This window comes from Phacochoerus africanus, chromosome 2, assembly GCF_016906955.1.
Source record: "Phacochoerus africanus isolate WHEZ1 chromosome 2, ROS_Pafr_v1, whole genome shotgun sequence".
In the NCBI taxonomy this organism is placed as follows: Eukaryota; Metazoa; Chordata; class Mammalia; order Artiodactyla; family Suidae; genus Phacochoerus; species Phacochoerus africanus.
The window spans coordinates 46,414,905-46,433,924 of NC_062545.1; the positions used below are offsets into that span (position 1 = coordinate 46,414,905).

Sequence of the window (19,020 nt, forward strand, 5' to 3'; positions counted from 1 at the left end):
GATAAAATGCTTATAGAAGCATTTTACAAACATAAAGCCATACACATTTTTAAGAAAATTAATAACAAGACCTATTTAGAGGCAGTGTGTAGTGATAAAAAGCTTGACATATTTGAAACTAGGATAGAGATTAAATCTTATGATCCTCTATGCCTGAGTGCTTGCCAGAGAAATTACTCAAACTGTCTAAAATCAAATGTTTTCTAAATAAATTGGGATATTATTAATCATCTTGCCTTTTCAAATGGTTGATGTTAACCTCAAGTGATCTAACATATTTGAAAGTTTTTTAAAATAGAAAAACACTACAAAAGTAATTTATTATTCATGGTTAACCATTTTTAATTTTTTTAATTGAAATATAGTTGATGTATAATATTCTATGTTAAGGTATACAATATGATTCACAATTTTAAATGTTTACTCCATTTATATTTATTATAAAATACCGGCTATATTCCCTGTCATGTATACTATATTCTTATAGCTTATTTTATAAGCAATAGTTTCTACTTTCTAATCCCCTACCCCTATCTTTTTCCCTCCTCCCACCTTTCTCCCCATTGGTAAATGCTTGTTTGTTCTCCATATTCCTGATTCTGTTCCTTCTTTGTATATTCAATAGTTTCCTGTATTTTTAGATTTTATATTCGAATGATATCATACAGTATTTATCTTTTTCTATCTGACTTATTTCACCTAGCATAATGCCCTCCAAATCCATCCATGTTGTTGCAAATAAAAAATCTCATTGTTTTTTATGGCTGAACAATCTTCTATTGTATGTATACCCCATATCTTCTTTATGCTTCTTTTCTGGATGGACACTTAGGTTGCTTCTAACCCTTGGTAATTGTAAAATTTTGCTGCCATGCAATTTCACCCCATGTATATGTCCAGATGAAATTGGATTCAGGATGGTATGGCTGCAGACTGAGTATATATTCAAACAAATCAAAAATAATTATTTTAAAAGGTTCAGGCACCCCAATATTCATGGTTAACTATTAAATATAGAAGCAAATGACTACGCTATATACTGCAGGGGTTATACATTTGCAGAAGAAAGTCATGTTTTTTAATGGAAAGAACCTGGGCTTTCAAATCCAGCAAGGTGGGTTCTGCCTTAAGCTAATTACCAACTGTATTTGACTACAACACTTGTAGTAAAAAAAAAAAAAAAAAAAAAAACCTCAATATCTTCATGTATAATTAGAGATGCTAATAATGGTGCTATCCATTTCTCAGGATTGTGTGAGACAGATGAGCACCTGTATGACAGCTTCTAAAACCAGTGAAGCTCAGTGGAAGGGTAAGGTATTTATCTTCCTGAGTTTGAAATGCAGGAGAAAAATGGGATATGAGGGCTATAGAGGCAAACCCCTGGTAACCCTCTGGCAATGAATGATTCAAGTTCTTATTTTCCAGTAGAAAGACCATTTTTATTTGGCTTAATGCCTATGACTGCAGGTTTATATTTTGAATTGATATTTCAACATCAACAAACACATGCAATATACACACCAAATAAGGATGCACTGCCTCAAATTTCCTTTTATCCAGTAATAGATTATTAATACTGCTTTATGATTACTATATGAATGTTTTATATTTTCCCTTGTTAAATAGTCCTACTTTTAACGTTATAGTTTACTATTAACTATAAAAAAGACTAAACAAGGATGATTTACCTTTTTTTCAAAAAAAATTAAAGATTTTGGATGAAATTCAACAGATAATTAAAATTACCCATGTGCAAACATTAAAATTCAGTCTTCCTTATTTTAAAAATTTAAACTTGGAAATATCTTTGTTATCCTTAAAAAGCAAGACCTGGGGAGGTATATAGTGGAGTAAAGAGAATGTAAAAGGCATGGCTTTACTGCCTAAAAGGAGTTGCAGTGAAGTTATTCTCTTCCAGGTAAATAGAGCAAGGGTTGGCACATCATGGCACATGGGCCAAAGCCCGCTTGCTGCCCATTTTACTACAGTCCATGAGCTAAGAATTATTTTTACTTTTTTTTTCTTTTTAGGGCTACAGCTGTGACCTATGTAAGTTCCCAGGCTAGGGGTCAAATTGGAGCCGCAGCTGCTGACCTACACCACACCCAGAGTAACACCAGATCCCAGCTGCATCTGCGACCATATCACAGCTAGTGGCAATGCCAGATCCTTAACCCACTGAGCAAGGCCAGGGATATAACCTGCATCTTTATGGATACTAGTCAGGTTCTTAACCTGCTTAGCCACAAATGGAACTCCTATTTTTATATTTTTAAATGGTTGAAGAAAAAAATCAAAAATAGAATACCATTTCTAACACATGAAAATTACATAAAATTTAAATTTCATGATCATTGTCATTTCACTCCTAGGAATACGTCAAAGAAAAATGAAAACACATCTACATAAAAACTTATGCATGAATGTACGTAGGTGTTCATCAACTGATGAATTGATAAGTAAAGTGGGATATCCTTATAATATATTTTTTCTATAAAAAAGCATATATACTGCTGATATATACTACATCATGAATGAATCTTAAAACCATTGTGCTAAGTGAAAGATGACAGACACATAAAATCAAATATTGTTTGGTTTCACTTATATGATATATCCAGAAGAGGTAATCTGAGGTTGAAAGGAGAAAAATTGGGAGTAATAAAAATGTTCCAGAATTAAATAGTAGGAAGAGTTCTATGACATTGTGAATTTACTATAAAGAATTATATTGTCTACTTTAAAAGACTATTACAGTATATGAATTATATCTTAAGACAATATTTTTTAAAAAGATTTCATTTCCTTGTTAATTTTCAGCAGTTTTGCTCTAACAGGTCCAGAGGACTATACATAGATAATATAGGTAGATATGTGGTGTAGATACATAGACAAGTAGATATGTACATGGACAAAGAGACAGAGATGAAGTAGATATTTTAGATCTTGTCTCTGAGGTATAGGACTTCTTGAAACCAACTGAAGGTTGTTTTATCCTTTTGGTGTAATTTTTTTTTCTTCTATCTCTCTTAATATTGCTTATGCGAGATTCCAAGTATCCGCCTGTTACACATTATTTTATCCTTTATATATCTCATATTATTATATATTTCTCACTATTCAATTGTTTGAGCTTCATTCCATATTACACATAGTGAATCATCCTACCTCTGCCTTCAGTTGTGTTTAATGTTATAGTTCTAAATTTAGCTTTCTATTTGACAACTACTTTTATATTCAGTTTTAGAAATTTAATTTGATTTTCTTATAGCTTTTTCATCTTGTCATTATTCTTTGGGCAGAAAAACCATACCTACTTAAAAGTCTAGCTCTAATACTTGGAGCCCCAGGGGACCATCACGATCCTCTATTTTGTTTTCATTAAAAAACAAGCTGTCTTTTCTCCTTGTGTCAATAGTTATTTATGAAGCAGTTGCTAACATTACATTTTCAAAACTGTTTGTAGGAATTATGTGAGGCATGAGACGAAGTTATATTTCTTCCTTTTTTATATGTTACTTCTTCAAGTTGAGTCAACTCAGTAGTAGTCCACTCTCACCATAATTCAATTGCTAGAATTTAGACAGTTAATAATGGACCTGAAATCCGAGTCTGATTATATTCATATCTATTTCCAAGCTACTCTTTCTCTTAAGTTGTTGTCCCCTTGAGGTTTTGGCCCATTTAAACAAGGGATTTTAACTAAGCAACCCCCTACATTCATACCAGACAATGGATTTTCTCCCTAGTTCTTTCAGGTTCTCAGAACTGCTTTTTCGCTTCTTAATACTACAAGCAACCCTTTCAAAACTGGCATATGCTCAAATTGAATACCATAGCTTATCACTCTGATATCTGCCTTCCCCACTACTTTGGTTTGGAGAAAATTACTGCTATTTTTGCCTCTCATATATTTTAAAACATTTTAATTTTTTTCAGCTTTTTGAGATGTTATAAAGCATGAACATGGATCTATAAGCAGTCTGTTTTTCCTGAAAAGAGACTTCCTTGGATGGGAGTTAAAACTATCCCAACTTTCATTTCCTGAGAACAGGATCATGCTACCCACTGCAGCTTGCTTTTCTACCCCTCTGAGTCAATAGTATACTGATCCAAATCTTTATTCTCAAAATATCTCTATAGTAGTTTATGATGTGCATGTCTCTCTGTTTATTTAACTATAGCTTTCTTGATATTTCAATGTCTTTTTTGTCTTTACAATTATTCCTGAAATAAACATCATTGAACATAAATTTGTACACTAGTATATTCTTATTGCTATGCAACTGAGTTTACAAAAGTTTAAGAAAGGCTTTTGATTAATCCATATATAATCTTTCAATTATGCTCCATAATGAATCTGTTCTTACACAGAGACAAAGTATATTCTAATATTTTTGACCATTCAATTATCTTATTCTTCATGAAATCAGATTGGAAGCACTCAGGAGCTGAGCAAGTACATTATCTGTACCTCAGAAAAATGTCAGAGTCTATAATCAGTCTACCTATGTCCATGCTGTCTGGTGCATAAGCAAAGTTAAGGACGGTTTTAGTTGATTGAAATGGTAAATATTTTGTTTGAACACTTAACTATTATTCCTAAAGTGTTTACAAATATAAATATAAATATATGTATTCATTATATTTCAAATGTTTAAATTTTAATAGGAAGTATGAGAAAAATCATAAAAAGTGGTATAAATTTACTGAGTATTCCCTTTTCCAGATAGAGTCATATTAAATCAGCCATCAATTTCTCATCAGCATTAAAGCAACTATTTTGATAGTTAGTAGCAACAAAAAATGAAATAAGACTTCATGTTTTTTAAAGGTAAATTATGACTTAGGAAAGATAACACACCCATGTATACTGATTTTCACCTAACTCCAATACTCAAAGTTATGTCAAATGAGTATTCATACTTTATAAGGTTTCTCAAATTTTGAATACATTTACTCCTATTTTCCTAATTCCTATTACACTTTTATGAATTCTTGACTAAGTTGCTGAATAGTTAGAACAACTTGCTCTGGTACTGTTTACATTGAGAAGAGATTAGATGGATCATAATAAGCCCTAACTCTGAAAAAAAATAAAATATAGATATAATGGGTATTGCCTTGAATTGTATGCAGTAAAATGGAAGAAAAAAGCAAACATCAGTTTAGTGCAATCTTCTAAAGATGGGAAATCTCTTTTTACCTGCAGAAACTATTTTTGTAACAAGGCAATGAAGGTGCTATAAAATAATTACAGGGACATTTTCCAAATATGAGTGACTCAGCTTAGAGAACAGTTAAGTGAGTCAATTACCAAAGAACCCCACTGTGAAAGGGTTAGATTTTTATAAACTTTAGAACATACATACATACATTCACACAAAATTGGTTGTATAATAGAAAATAATTCTATCTCTACAATGAAAGTTCTTATTATCATGTAGAATAAAGGAAGCTGATTTATAAAATATTAAATTAATATTCACATGGAGGATATGTTACACAAGCCATTTCCTAGGATCAAAAGGGGACTTATCATTTAGGTGGAAGTTGTAGTGGAAGAAATTCCAGATGGATTAGCAATACTAAAATTTTATAGCTTTAGCTGGTGAGTGAAAGTTTTAAGAATTTATTGTAATTTCTATGAATAGATCAGTTGAATGAACTAGAATCTAGCAATTTAAAAGGGCAGAAAATAACTACCAGAACTACTGCTGCAATGTTACCAAAATGTCTAAACCAAAAATAATTTCAATAGCTCAAATACTAAAAGTGGTTTATTTCCTTGCATTTGAACCCTATACAAGGAGGTCCTGTGTGGCTCAGCAGTTAAATATCTGTCACTGTCACTGCTGTGGCTTGGGTCTCTGATATGACATGGATTCAATCCCTGGCCCGACTTCTGCATGCCATGGGTACAGCCAAAAAATAATAAAATGAAGTAACTTTTCAAAGAAGCAGCTCTTGGTTTTATTAATTTTCTATATTGTTTTTTGAATCTCTCTTTTACTGATTTCCACTTTGATCTTTATGATTTCCTTCCTTCTGCTGACTTTAGGTCTTTTTTGTTCTTCTTTTTCTAATTCATTTAGGTGGTGGGTTAAGTTGTCAATTAATAAAACCAAGAGCTGGTTCTTTGAAAAGGTAAAAAAAATTGACAAACCCCTGGCTAGATTCACTAAGAAGAGGAGAGAAAGAACCCAAAAAAACAAAATTAGAAATGAAAAAGGAGAAATAAAAACGGATACGGCAGAAATACAAAAAACCATGAGAGAATACTATGAACAACTATATGCCAACAAATTTGACAATCTGGAAGAAATGGACAATTTTCTAGAATCTTACATCCTGCCAAAACTAAATCAAGAAGAAATAGACCAACTGAACAGACCAATCACTAGAAATGAAATTGAATATGTCATAAAAACGCTCCCTACAAATAAAAGTCCAAGACCAGATGGCTTCACAGGTGAATTCTCCCAAACATACAAAGAGGAACTTATATCCATTCTCCTTAAACTTTTTCAAAAGGTTGAGGAAGAAGGAACACTCCCAAAGACATTCTATGATCCCACCATCACCCTAATTCCAAAACCAGACAAAGATACCACCAAAAAAGAAAACTATTGGCCAATAGCTTTGATGCAAAAATTCTCACAAAATTCTAGCCAACTGAATCCAACAACATATCAAAAAGATCATACACCATGACCAGGTGGGGTTCATCCCAGGGTCACAAGGATGGTTCAACATATGCAAATCAAACAACGTCATACACCACATTGAAAAAAGAAAAGTCAAAAACCAAATGATCATCTCAATAGATGCAGAAAAAGCATTTGACAAAGTCCAACATCCCTTCATGATAAAAACTCTTAACCAAAGTGGGTATAGAAGGAACATACCTTAACATATTTAAAGCTGTTTATGACAAACCCATAGCAAATATAATACTCAATGGAGAAAAGCTAAAAGCCTTCCCACTAAAATCTGGAACAAGACAAGGATGTCCACCCTCACCACTGTTATTTAACATAGTGCTGGAAGTCCTAGCCATGGCAAGTCCTAGCTCTTCCAAATAGGAAGAGAAGAGATAAAACTGTCACTGTATGTAGACGACATGATACTATAGATAGAAAACCCTAAGGACTCAATTCAAAAACTGCTTGAACTGAATAACAAATTCAGCAAAGTAAAAGGATATAAGATTAATATTCAGAAATCAGGAGTTCCCGTCATGGCGCAGTGGTTAACAAATCAGACTAGGAAACATGAGGTTGTGGGTTTGATCTCCACCCTTGCTCAGTGGGTTAATGATCTGCCATTGCTGTGAGCTGTGGTGTAGGTCGCAGATGCGGCTCAGATCCCGCGTAGCTGTGGCTCTGGTGTGGGCCGGTGGCTACAGCTCTGACTGGACCCCTAGCCTGGGAACCTCCATATGCCATGGCAGCGGCCCAAGAAATGGCAAAAAAAAAATTACAAAAAAAAAGGAATCAGTCTCATTTCTGTATACTAACAAGGAAATACTAGAAAATGGATACAAAAATACAATACCTTTTAAAATTGCTCCCCAAAAAATCAAATACCTGGAAATACAGCTAACCAAGGAGGTAAAGGACTTACATGACAAGAACTATAAACATTAATCAAGGAAATTAAAGGAGACATAAAGAAATGGAAAGATATTCCATGTTCATGGATAGGAAAAATTTATATTGTAAAAATGGCCATACTACCTAAAGCAAACTACAAATTCAATGCAATCCCTATAATTACACATGACATTTTTCACACAACTAGAAAAAACTATCCAAAAATATATATGGAACCACAAAGGACCCAAAATTGCCAAAGCAATCCTGAGAAACAAAAACCAAGCAGGAGGCATCACCCTCCCAGACTTCATGCAATATTACAAAGCTGCAGTCGTCAAGACAGTGTGGTACTGGTATCAAACAGACAGACAGACCAGTGGAACAGAATAGAGAACCCAGAAAGAAACCCAGACACCTATGGTCAATTAATCTTTGACAAAGGAGGCAAGAACATAAAATGGGAAAAAGAAAGTCTATTCAGCAAGAATTACTGGGAAAGCTGGACAGCTGCATGCAAATCAATGAAACTAGAACACACCCTCACACCATGCACAAAAATAAACTCCAAATGGCTGAAAGACTTAAATATAAGACAAGACACCATCAAACTCCTGGAAGAAAACATAGGCAAAACATTCTCTGACATCAACCTCATGAATATTTTCTCAGGTCATTCTCCCAAGGCAACAGAAATAAAGGCAAAAATAAACCAATGGGACCTCATCAAACTGACAAGCTTTTGCACAGCAAAGGAAACCAAAAAGAAAACAAAAAGACAACTTACAGAGTGGGAGAAAATTGTTTTCAAACGATGCAATGGACAAGGGCTTAACCTCTAGAATATACAAGTAACTTATACAACTCAACAGCAAAAAAGCCAACAACCCAATGGAAAAATGGGCAAAAGAGCTGAATAGACCATTCTCCAAGGAAGATACACAGATGGCCAAGAAGCACATGAAAAAATGCTCAACATCCCTGATTATTAGAGAAATGAAAATCAAACCTACCATGAGATACCACCTCACCCCAGTCAGAATGGTCATCATTAAGAAGTCCACAAATAACAAATGCTGGAGGGGGTGTGGAGAAAAGGGAACCCTCTTGCATTGTTGGTGGGAATGTATGCTGGTACAACCACCATGGAGAACAGTATGGCAGTACCTTAGAAATATATACATAGAACTATCATATGACCCAGCAGTCCCACTCTTGGGCATATATCTGGACAAAAGTTTTCTTGAAGAAGACACATGCACCTGCACGTCCATTGCAGCACTCCTCACAATAGCCAAGACATGGAAACAACCCAAATATCCATCAACAGACGATTGGATTAGGAAGATGTGGTATACATACCTAGTGAAATGCAACTCAGACATAAAGAAGAATGACATAATGCCACTTGCAGCAACATGGATGAAACTAGAGACTCTCATCCTGAGTGAAGTAAGTCAGAAAGACAAAGACAAATACCATTTGATATCACTTATAACTGGAATCTAATATACAGCACAAATGAACGTTTCCACAGAAAAGAAAATCATAGACTTGGAGAACAGACTTGTGGCTGCCCGGGGGGGGGGGGGGGGGAAGGGAAGGAGTGAGAGGGATCAGGAGCCTGGGGATATCAGATGCAAACTATTGCTTTTGGAATGGATTTACAATGAGATCCTGCTGTGTAGCATTGAGAACTATGTCTAGATACTCACATCACAACACAACAACGGGAGAAAAAGTATGTATACATGTATGTGTAACTGGTCCCCACGCTGTACAGCAGAAAAAAATAAAATAAACACTATAAAAATACAGTTCATCTGAAGAAGTTCATAGTTACATTTTATATGTGAGACTAATACTAAGGCAACAGAATAGTGGAATTACCCACAAAGTAACAAAGCTATAGAAATCTATAAGACATTTATCACAAGACATGGGGACAAAGATATTCATCAATTTTCTGTTACCATTTGTTTTTAAAGTTGTGTAATAACTTATGTATAGCTAATAACTCTGACAGAAATAAGAATGAAATTTTAAACACAATGGAATTCCTCAAATGATAAAAGCTCCCACCATACTTTTCCCAATACATTCAAATATTTAAGTAGCAAATTTCCCTTGTCTTGTGAAACTTTCAAATACTTTCTTTCCTCAGGGAAACTCCCAAAGACAATGAATAATTTAGTCATAATTCTAATTAAAAACTGAGTAGAAGCCTCATAGCATGTGAAAGTTATAAGGCAATGTTGCTAATTATTTGTTACTTCAATTTGTGGTCTAAAACTGTTCTAGACAGCTTCAGGAAAGCATGTGTAGAATTAGAAATCTAGAACAAATGAGTTTCTCAAAAACACTACTGAGATACTACTGATTTCATAGATATTAGATCCTTCTAATTGCCTTTTCAATTTATATCCTCCCTCTTTACAGAAAAATACATAAAATATAATCATGAATTATTCATAGCTAACCTATTAAATAATCTTCATGATATACATGCAATATAAAATAATTCTTGTATTAATCCCTGTTCTTCTTCAGGGACTAAATTTAACTTTAAAATTTTGAGTTTTCAGTCCTGGACTTACAGAGGGGAGCAGATTTATGCTAATAAGAATTATTACTATACCTTAATTAAAAATTTAATGAATAAATGAATACATGCATACATGCACACATATATATTAACTAAGAAACTATCATTTGGAGATTCCCAAAGCCCATGCTATCCACCATTCTGCTCTCTGCAAAGGAAAAAAATACACTAAAGGACACACCTCACATTTTAATACTAGGTATCTCTGAATTTCTAAAAAAACATGTGTTATACCTACACTTTCCTTATGCCTTGAAAATATTCCACATGTCTATTTAAAACATTCATTCCTTTAGAGTTCTATTATGGCAGTCTGTTATTTGGTAGAAGACAGGGAGTAGGATATAGTTGAATAGCTCATAAGGACAAAAACAATATTTTTTATTTAATTGAGCAACAAAATTGATTGAATACAGTCACAGTATTTTACAAAAAAAAAGCATACCAAATAAACTGAATCCTCGAGGTTAATCACTGAACACTCCTTTATTATAAAGAATACTAACTTTCTGTTGTCAACTATTTATATCAGACTGCATCTAAAATACTGTTTCCAAATTTGGTCCTTAAGAATTTATTTAGGAAAAATTAAATTAAATATAGAAGAGGTAGGTGATCATGACCTTCAGAGGTCTATCTTAAAAATATGCCAAATAACACTTGAGGATATTTTGATATTGTACTTACATTAAAAAGAGTATAAAGTCATTCCCATTGTGGTGCAGCAGGTTAAGAATCTAGCTAGTTTCCATGAGGATGCGGGTTTGATCCCTGGCCTCACTCAGTGGGTTAAGGATCCAGTGTTGCCTCAAGCTGAAGCACAGGCCGGCAACTGCAGCTCCAATTCAATGCCTAGCCTGGGAACTTCCATATGCCACAGGTATGGCCCTAAAAATGCCAAAAAAAAAACGTATAAAGTTTTTAATACTGCCATTACAACTTAGAAGACACAGAATGTATTACATATGCTCTGAAAACACAAGACACACAATGTGGCCAAAGTATCAACTTGGTAGGTTTGTTTAAGAAAGCAATATAAGGTAGCCCCTGTTGTGGCATAGCAGAAATGAATCCTACTAGTATCCATTAGAATGCAAGTTTGATCCCTGGCCTTGCTCAGTGGGTTGGGGATCTGGCGTTGCTATGAGCTGTGGTGTAGGTCACAGACATGGCTCAGATTCTGCATTGCTGTGGCTGTGGCTGTGGCCAGCAGCTGCAGTTATGATTCAACCCCTAGCTTGGAAACTTTCATGTGCCACAAGCCCTAAAAAGAAAAAAAAAAAAAACAAAGAAAGAAATCAAAATAAGTCCTAAAGCTAAAAAAAGAAAACTTTAAATAAGCAATGAGATCCTGCTGTATAGCACTGGGAATTCTATCTAGTCACTTATGATGGAGCATGATAATGTGAAAAAAGAATGTATGTATGTACGTGTGACTGGGTCACCTTGCTGTACAGCAGAATATTGACAGAACACTGTAAACCACCTATGATGGAAGAATAAAAATTATTTTTTTAAAAAGAGAACTTTATAGTTTAGCATAATAAACATTAATTTGAATTGAAATTTCCCACATGACAATTTACAGCTTCATTATAGAATAATGAAGGAGAAGAGAGAAATTTGCTTTCCAGGATTCTTGCAGAAGATTTCATCATGTTGGCTTATAGGCTAGAATAGATATTCTCATCCCAACTTAAAAAACTGTGATGTTGTGATTGTCTTACTACTTGTTATGGTATAGAAAATATTAAACTTCATTGATTATTTTTCATGTCTTTGGTTGTTTTGGAACATGATTCCTAGAAAAGATGATGCTTTATAGATCATGTTCTGTAGAATTGTAAAATATTTAGCAGCAGTGAATGAGACAGGGAGAATTTCTTGTTACTTCCCTGTAAATCTACTATCCTCTCCAAAATATAAATCAGAAAAATAGAATATAAATCAAGATAGAACTGGAGACTCATCAAATCAGATGTTACAAAATATACCATGTACTACTGAACACCAATAATTTTTCCTTAACATCTAATATTGGACTTAACATTTATTAAAAATATTATATCCTCTGAAATATAACTTTTATATAAAAAACTATTTCAAGCAATTTTTAGGAAAATGTGATGATTGAGTTATCTAGTAAATTTTTCTTTTTTGGGTATGAGAAAATAATTCAGGTTGGCATTTTAGAACTTTATTGAACACGTTAACAAAAGTTTCCTGCAGATTTAACATTGGCAAGCCACATGAACTAAAATTTAATCTCCTACGGATAAATTAAATAAATAATTATGCATAAAAAGTTTTGTATCTTGAATTAATATCCTAGCGATTAAAGCAACAGTTAAAATTTGCTTTAAATTCAGTTGAGTAATAAGGCCAAATCTTAAAGCAATGTGTTATAATTACAGTGATAGATGGAAAGATTTTAACTAAAATTTCTTCCATATCCTTAACTATACCCTAAAGCAATTACAGTGCAAACAGAGCACTTCACTTAAGGATCACATATGGTCTTTGACATCATAGAGATTGGATAATAATATCAGAAATAGGACATACCCACAGATGTAATACAAAATAATAAAAGACGGAAAAAAGAAAATGCTATTAAAGAAAAAAAGTTTGGGTGATTTTGAAATGCTAAAACCCAGCTCAAAATAGACAGATGGTAAATCCACATCTGATTGCATAGAGAAAGAAAACATAACTCTATATAAAACATGCTCACATTAGATTTATGTGGCTATAAGTAGGAAACTTTCCACTGCCCCTCACTATCTATAAATATTTCCCCTTTTTTGACTGATTATACTAAACACAAAATGGTTTGTAAATGGTTCTTAAATAAGATTTTAAAAATAACTGTCATTTCTTTGTTCACCTTCAAAAATGAAATTGCCACCATATTTAATTTTTTATGGTATACAAATTTCAGAAATCTTCATGACCAGCATAGAGTCATCCACATTTGTCTCTCCTAACCATTAATCCTTTGTGATCATTTAGATCATTAACTGATATGTCACCATAATTGGAAAGGTTGTGGATCAAACAGACAACAAAAACTCTTAAAAGACATTTATAAGACAATTTGATCTTCCAAATTTTCATCTGATAGATTTAAAAGACAAAGAAAAGAACCGCTTTTCTTTTTAGTAAACTTTCTTTTTCTACATTCTGTAGTCTTGACTAATATGTAGAATTTTTTCAGAGCATCTAAGTGGAACACTAAACATGCATAAAAATCTTTCAAAAGAAACTATAATGTATGTAGTATAATAGTATGACAAATTTAATAAACACTACTATTGAATCTTATATAGCAACTAAACAGTAACAAGATAGTTTGGGCAGAAATTTAAAAGTTCATACATTGGTTAATATCAACAATATGATATCTAGACTTTTCTTAATCTAGGTTTATTTTTTGACCATAGATGTAAATCTGAATAAACAGCATTTCTAAAGGTCATCTTTATAGAGACATTCATTAGTTTTACAAAAGCCAGCCTATAAAATTAAAAAGGTTTTTAATGACTGTTTTTCATAACAGTCACATTGAATTATTTTAAAAGAGAGAATGAGAAAAATGGTTTTACTCCAAACAAAATGTTAAGAGCAAAAAGAGGAGGAATTGGTTAAGGTAAGATAATAGCAGACATTGACTGAATTTGGGGATACTGAATTTGAAGCATTTTGTGATATTCAGCTAAAAGAGGTTGTCAAGCATTTGGAAACAAAATAATAAAATAAGGAGAGGAGATGGGTTTAATCTATAGCACCAGCTACCCCACACCATACAGGTAATAGTAAAACTTCCAAAATAGGATATCCCAGGTCAAAAATGGAGAAAGAGTGGAAAGGCAAGGGAAGATGTTTGACGAGAACATATCTTTGAGTGGTATGAGAAAGAAGAGAAAGGTTAGAAAATCTTGTGACCAATGGAGATCTCAAAAAAGAAAAAATGAAGAAAAATCACACCAGTCAGGATGGCCATCATTAGTAAGTCCACAAATAACAATTCCTGGAGGGGGAATTGTTGAGAAAAGGGAACCCTCCTGCACTCTTGGTGGGAATGCAAGCTGGTACAACCACTATGGAGATCAGTATGGAGGTACGTTAGAAAACTATATATAGAACTACCATATGACCCAGAAATCCCACTCTTGGGCATATATCTGGACAAAACTTTTCTTGAAGAAGACACATGGACCCGCACGTCCAGTGCAGCACTATTCACAATAGCCAAGACATGGAAACAACTCAAATGTCCATTAACAGATGATTGGATTAGGAAGATGTGGTATATATACACAATGGAATACTACTCAGCCATAAGAAAGAATGACATAATGCCATTTTTCGCAACATGGATAGAACTAGAGATTCTCATACTGAGTGAAGTAAGTCAGAAAGAGAAAGACAAATACCATATGATATCACTGATATCTGGAATCTAATATACAGCACAAATGAACCTTTCCACAGAAAAGAACATCATGGACTTGGAGAATAGACTTCTGGTTGCCAAGGGGGAGTGGGGGGGAGTGGGATGGATGGGTGCTTGGGGTTAATAGATGCAGACTATTGCCTTTAGAATGGATTAGCAATGAGATACTGTTGTGTAGCACCGGGAACTATGTCTGGTCACTTATGATGGAGCACGATAATGGGAGAAAAAAGAACGTATACATGTATGTGTAACTGGGCCACCATGCTGTACAGTGCAAAATTGACACAACACTGCAAACTAGCTATAATGGAAAAAAAAATAAAAATCACTATATAAAAAAAAGAATGTGAGAAAAACATCGGTTGTGGGAGTGAATGGCTAGGTAGTGAATTGTTGGTAAAGGATTTCTCACTGGTATTACAAACAAGAAGCAAATATTATGAACAGGAATCAGATCCTTAAGTTTGAGATTGTATGTGAAGGTAGAGATTTTGACAAGGAGACGAGTATAATCTATGAGTTATGACATAGCATCAATAATGAAGGAAGACATGAGGCACAAGTTTTGTGTGATAGAGTACTCTTATTTAATAAAATTGACCAACCTAATGAGTCAATCAGTGAACAGACTAAACATAATCGTTGTGGTATTTATGAAATTTATGAATTTACACACAGAGCATGTGCACAGTTAGTTACTTGTGCTGGTTTCTAAAGAGGTTTATGCCAGTTATCATAAACCTAATTTTTAAAATAAAAGTTGTAGAGTCACAGAGGACTGGGTGAGGGACTCTGCCCCCTGACAGCTTTCCTGAAAAATGCATTAGATGGAATAGGCAATCTATGCTGACTACCCAGACCCAGGTGGAAAATAATAGATTGATGAAGAAGTGCCAATATGCTTTAGCGAAGAGTACAAAGATTCAAAATAAAACTTGTTTATTATATTATTTAAAAGTTAAAATATTTTATATGTTGATTGTCTTGTGCATTTATTATGTTTAAAATTCCCATTAAATATTTTAAGTTTTGCAGGATATATTATAATTTTTTCTCCAAAATTTTCTTAACTTTTTACTTATTTTATATTTCCACATCCAATTTGAAGTTTTTCTAATTCCCAAAATATTTTCATAGGATTTTATTTGTAACTTCAGTATGTTTGTAAAAATGTTTGAAAGAATAACCCTTACTCTCTCAAAGTAATTTAGGGGTAATATGGCATTTTTCTCCATTCATATAGTTCTTCATTATGGACTTTATAAAATTTATGTTTATTTAATCCAATGATGTCACATTTCCTGTTCAGATTATTTTTCATTTTAATTTCATATATTTTGAAACTAAAATAAGTGTGCTTCATTTTCTTACAATTTCTGTTTGTATCTATTATATCTTCTATTTTATTGTATTGTATTGTACTTTGCTTTTTAGGGCTGCACCCTGCAGCAGACAGAAGTTCCCCGGCTAGGGGTCAAATCAGAGCTACAGCTGTCAGCCTACACTACAGCCACAGCAATGTGGGATCTGAGCCCTGTCTGCAACCTACACCACAAGCTCATGGCAATGGTGGATCTTTAGCCCACTGAGCAAGGCCAGGAATCAAACCCACACCCTCATGGACACTAGTCATATTCATTTCCACTGCACCACAAAGGAAACTCTGATATCTTCTAACTATTTTATATTTGTCATAATCATGAAAAATGTTTTATATGGTTGAAAATACTAAAAAAAAAGAGAAAGATTTGGAAAAATGTAAAGTTGGCATTTTCCAGTGTAGCTAATAGGTAAAATGAAATTTTCTTAAGCATTGGCTGCCTTCATCCCCTTTAAGTATTTAGAAGCTGAATACAATGTGTCTATTATTGAAGTTCGAGCAATGACTATATTTTAGCTGACTTATAGTCTGAATATACTGAAAAAACTTGACTAGTGTCCACAATCTTTTGGTGCACTGAATGGACTTTCAGATTTAGTTGAAATGCTTTCAGCATAACATGTTACAAATGACTATAAGTAGATTGATAAAATAAGGCCACATGAAACATTATGAAACATTATGATCCAGACAAATAATAACAATTACAAACATGAAAAAAGATGCACACTGATTTTGTTGTAAAAAATTAGCAAACATTAATACATTATAAAATATATATCACATAATAAATAGAATCAAAAGTAAAATAATAACACTTTTTTTCAAACCATATTAGAAAACAACTAAGGAAAATAATATTTAATACTGGTATGAGTTTGGTCATTCAGTCTCCAGAAATGAACATATGTAAAAAAATTTTGGAAAGCAATTTGGCTTCATAAATCAGAAACCTCATAGAAATTTATATACTCTGACTCATCAATAAAACTCTCCCAGTTCTACAAAATCTATTATTACAATATGATGAAAAGTGTGGAAAAGATGTAGGGACACTAATGTCAGTCACAACATTATTTCAAGTAGAAAAAGAAACAAAGAGAAAGTACATGTCTAAAATTGGGACTGTTTCAGAGGAAACAAATTTACAACGAAATGTTTTATACTAGTAATTAGTAAAAATAATGTTAACTGGAAAATTCTTAGAAACATTGCTAAATAAAAAAGGAAGACACTACATATAAATATGAATCATCTCAACTATTTATAATTTCAAATGTTAAATATATGCCAATGGAACACTAATTTACATGTGAATAAGAGGAGACACAGAGAACTACCAAAATATTAACAGCCTCTAGATTTTCAAATTGTGAACAAATTATAACTTATTTTTTTTTTGTCTTTTTTTAGCGCCGCACCCATGGCATACACAGTTTCCCAGGCTAGGGGTCCAATCGGAGCTACAGCTGCCGGCCTACACCACAGCTCATGGCAATGCTGGATCTCAACCTACTGAGCAAGGCCAGGGATCGAACCTGCAACCTCATGGTTTCTAGTTGGATTCATTTCCACTGCACCACGACGGGAACCCCTATACATCATTTTATATACTTTTTTTAAATATTGAAACAGTGTTAAATTATCATGGATGTTTAAAATAATTAAAATCATATGAGCATACTTTACTCATTTAAAACATTTATATTTAACATAAGAATAACAGCGTTTATTTATATACCACCTGACTGAAGATCTCCTAGTTTTTTGGAACCTCAAAATATTCTGACAAAAACATTGCCATAACTTCAGTTTATCAAAATCTCATCAAATAAAAAATTTTAAGTACTTAATGCCCAGTAAAATTCTCCTCTATCTGCAGATATCAATAAAGATGTAACACTAATAATTAGTCGATTTCATACAACCTTTTGCCATAATAAAAACTTCTACCAAGACTTAGTTTTATCCCCTAGAATAATTCAATTTCTTAGGATTCAGGTTTTAAAAATGGTACAGAAATTATATCAGAAAAGTAAAGAGTTATGCTGAAGATAAGAAAGTAGAATATAGCAACTTAGAGATAGTATGCTCCAGACCAGAGACTCTATACAACTGCTGGTCTGTGATTTCTGCAAGTAGATTTCACACTCAGTGTTATCAGTTTGGCATATTCTGGGACTTCTACGGCAGTCATACTTTAGATACTGTCTATACCCTGTGTGTTGGTTATTAGAGGTGCATTAGTACCTCTATCAATTTCCGTCTTAAAATACTTTTGAGAGAAATTTATTTCAATGAAATCATGGGGAAAGTTGTGAAAGGCTTTAAATAATATATCCACTATGTTTCTGGAAATTTGTGAAAATAAAATATAAGGAAAAACACAGTTCATATGAGGAGTCACTACTTTCCCTTGATGTGGGATTTCTAGAGAAAAGGAAATCCTCTTCAAGCATGCAGAAATCCAGAGCAAGGTACAGCAGAGTAACAAGTGGGAGGATGTGGTATGTATTAGGAGACTGGGGTGATTTTACAATGAACTTAGGCTATAGGAGGCTTCATAGCTGTAACGAAGGCTACTCAATACAACTCGTGATCTTGGGGTCTGAGCTCTGCACGGCGATACAAGATAGCAGTGAAAAATTGAAAAATTCAGAATAAAATGAGGACATCGATGAAATGGCACAGAGAAGCTACTTTTTTTCTCTTTTTTTTTGCCACATTTGTGGCATGAAGAAATTCCTGGGCCAGTAATCAAACCTGCACCACAGCTGTAACCATAGCCATAGCAGTGACAATGCCAGATCCTTAACCCACTGAGCCACCGGGGAACTCCAGACAAACCTACTTTGGAAGTGAGATGATTGAAATCACTAAAAGTTAATGATCCTTACAAATTCATACACATAACTTCTATCAAAAATGGATTTTCATTAAAATAATTTACATTTTCTAAAAGATTGTTCTTAAAATC

The 19,020-nt window shown here is 33.4% G+C and overlaps 1 protein-coding gene across 1 annotated transcript in view; it reads right to left on the reverse strand.

Annotated features, from left to right (window-relative positions):
- The window catches only part of EYS (eyes shut homolog), a 1,324,234-nt gene that overhangs the window by 1,104,157 nt on the left and 201,057 nt on the right, over nt 1-19,020 (reverse strand).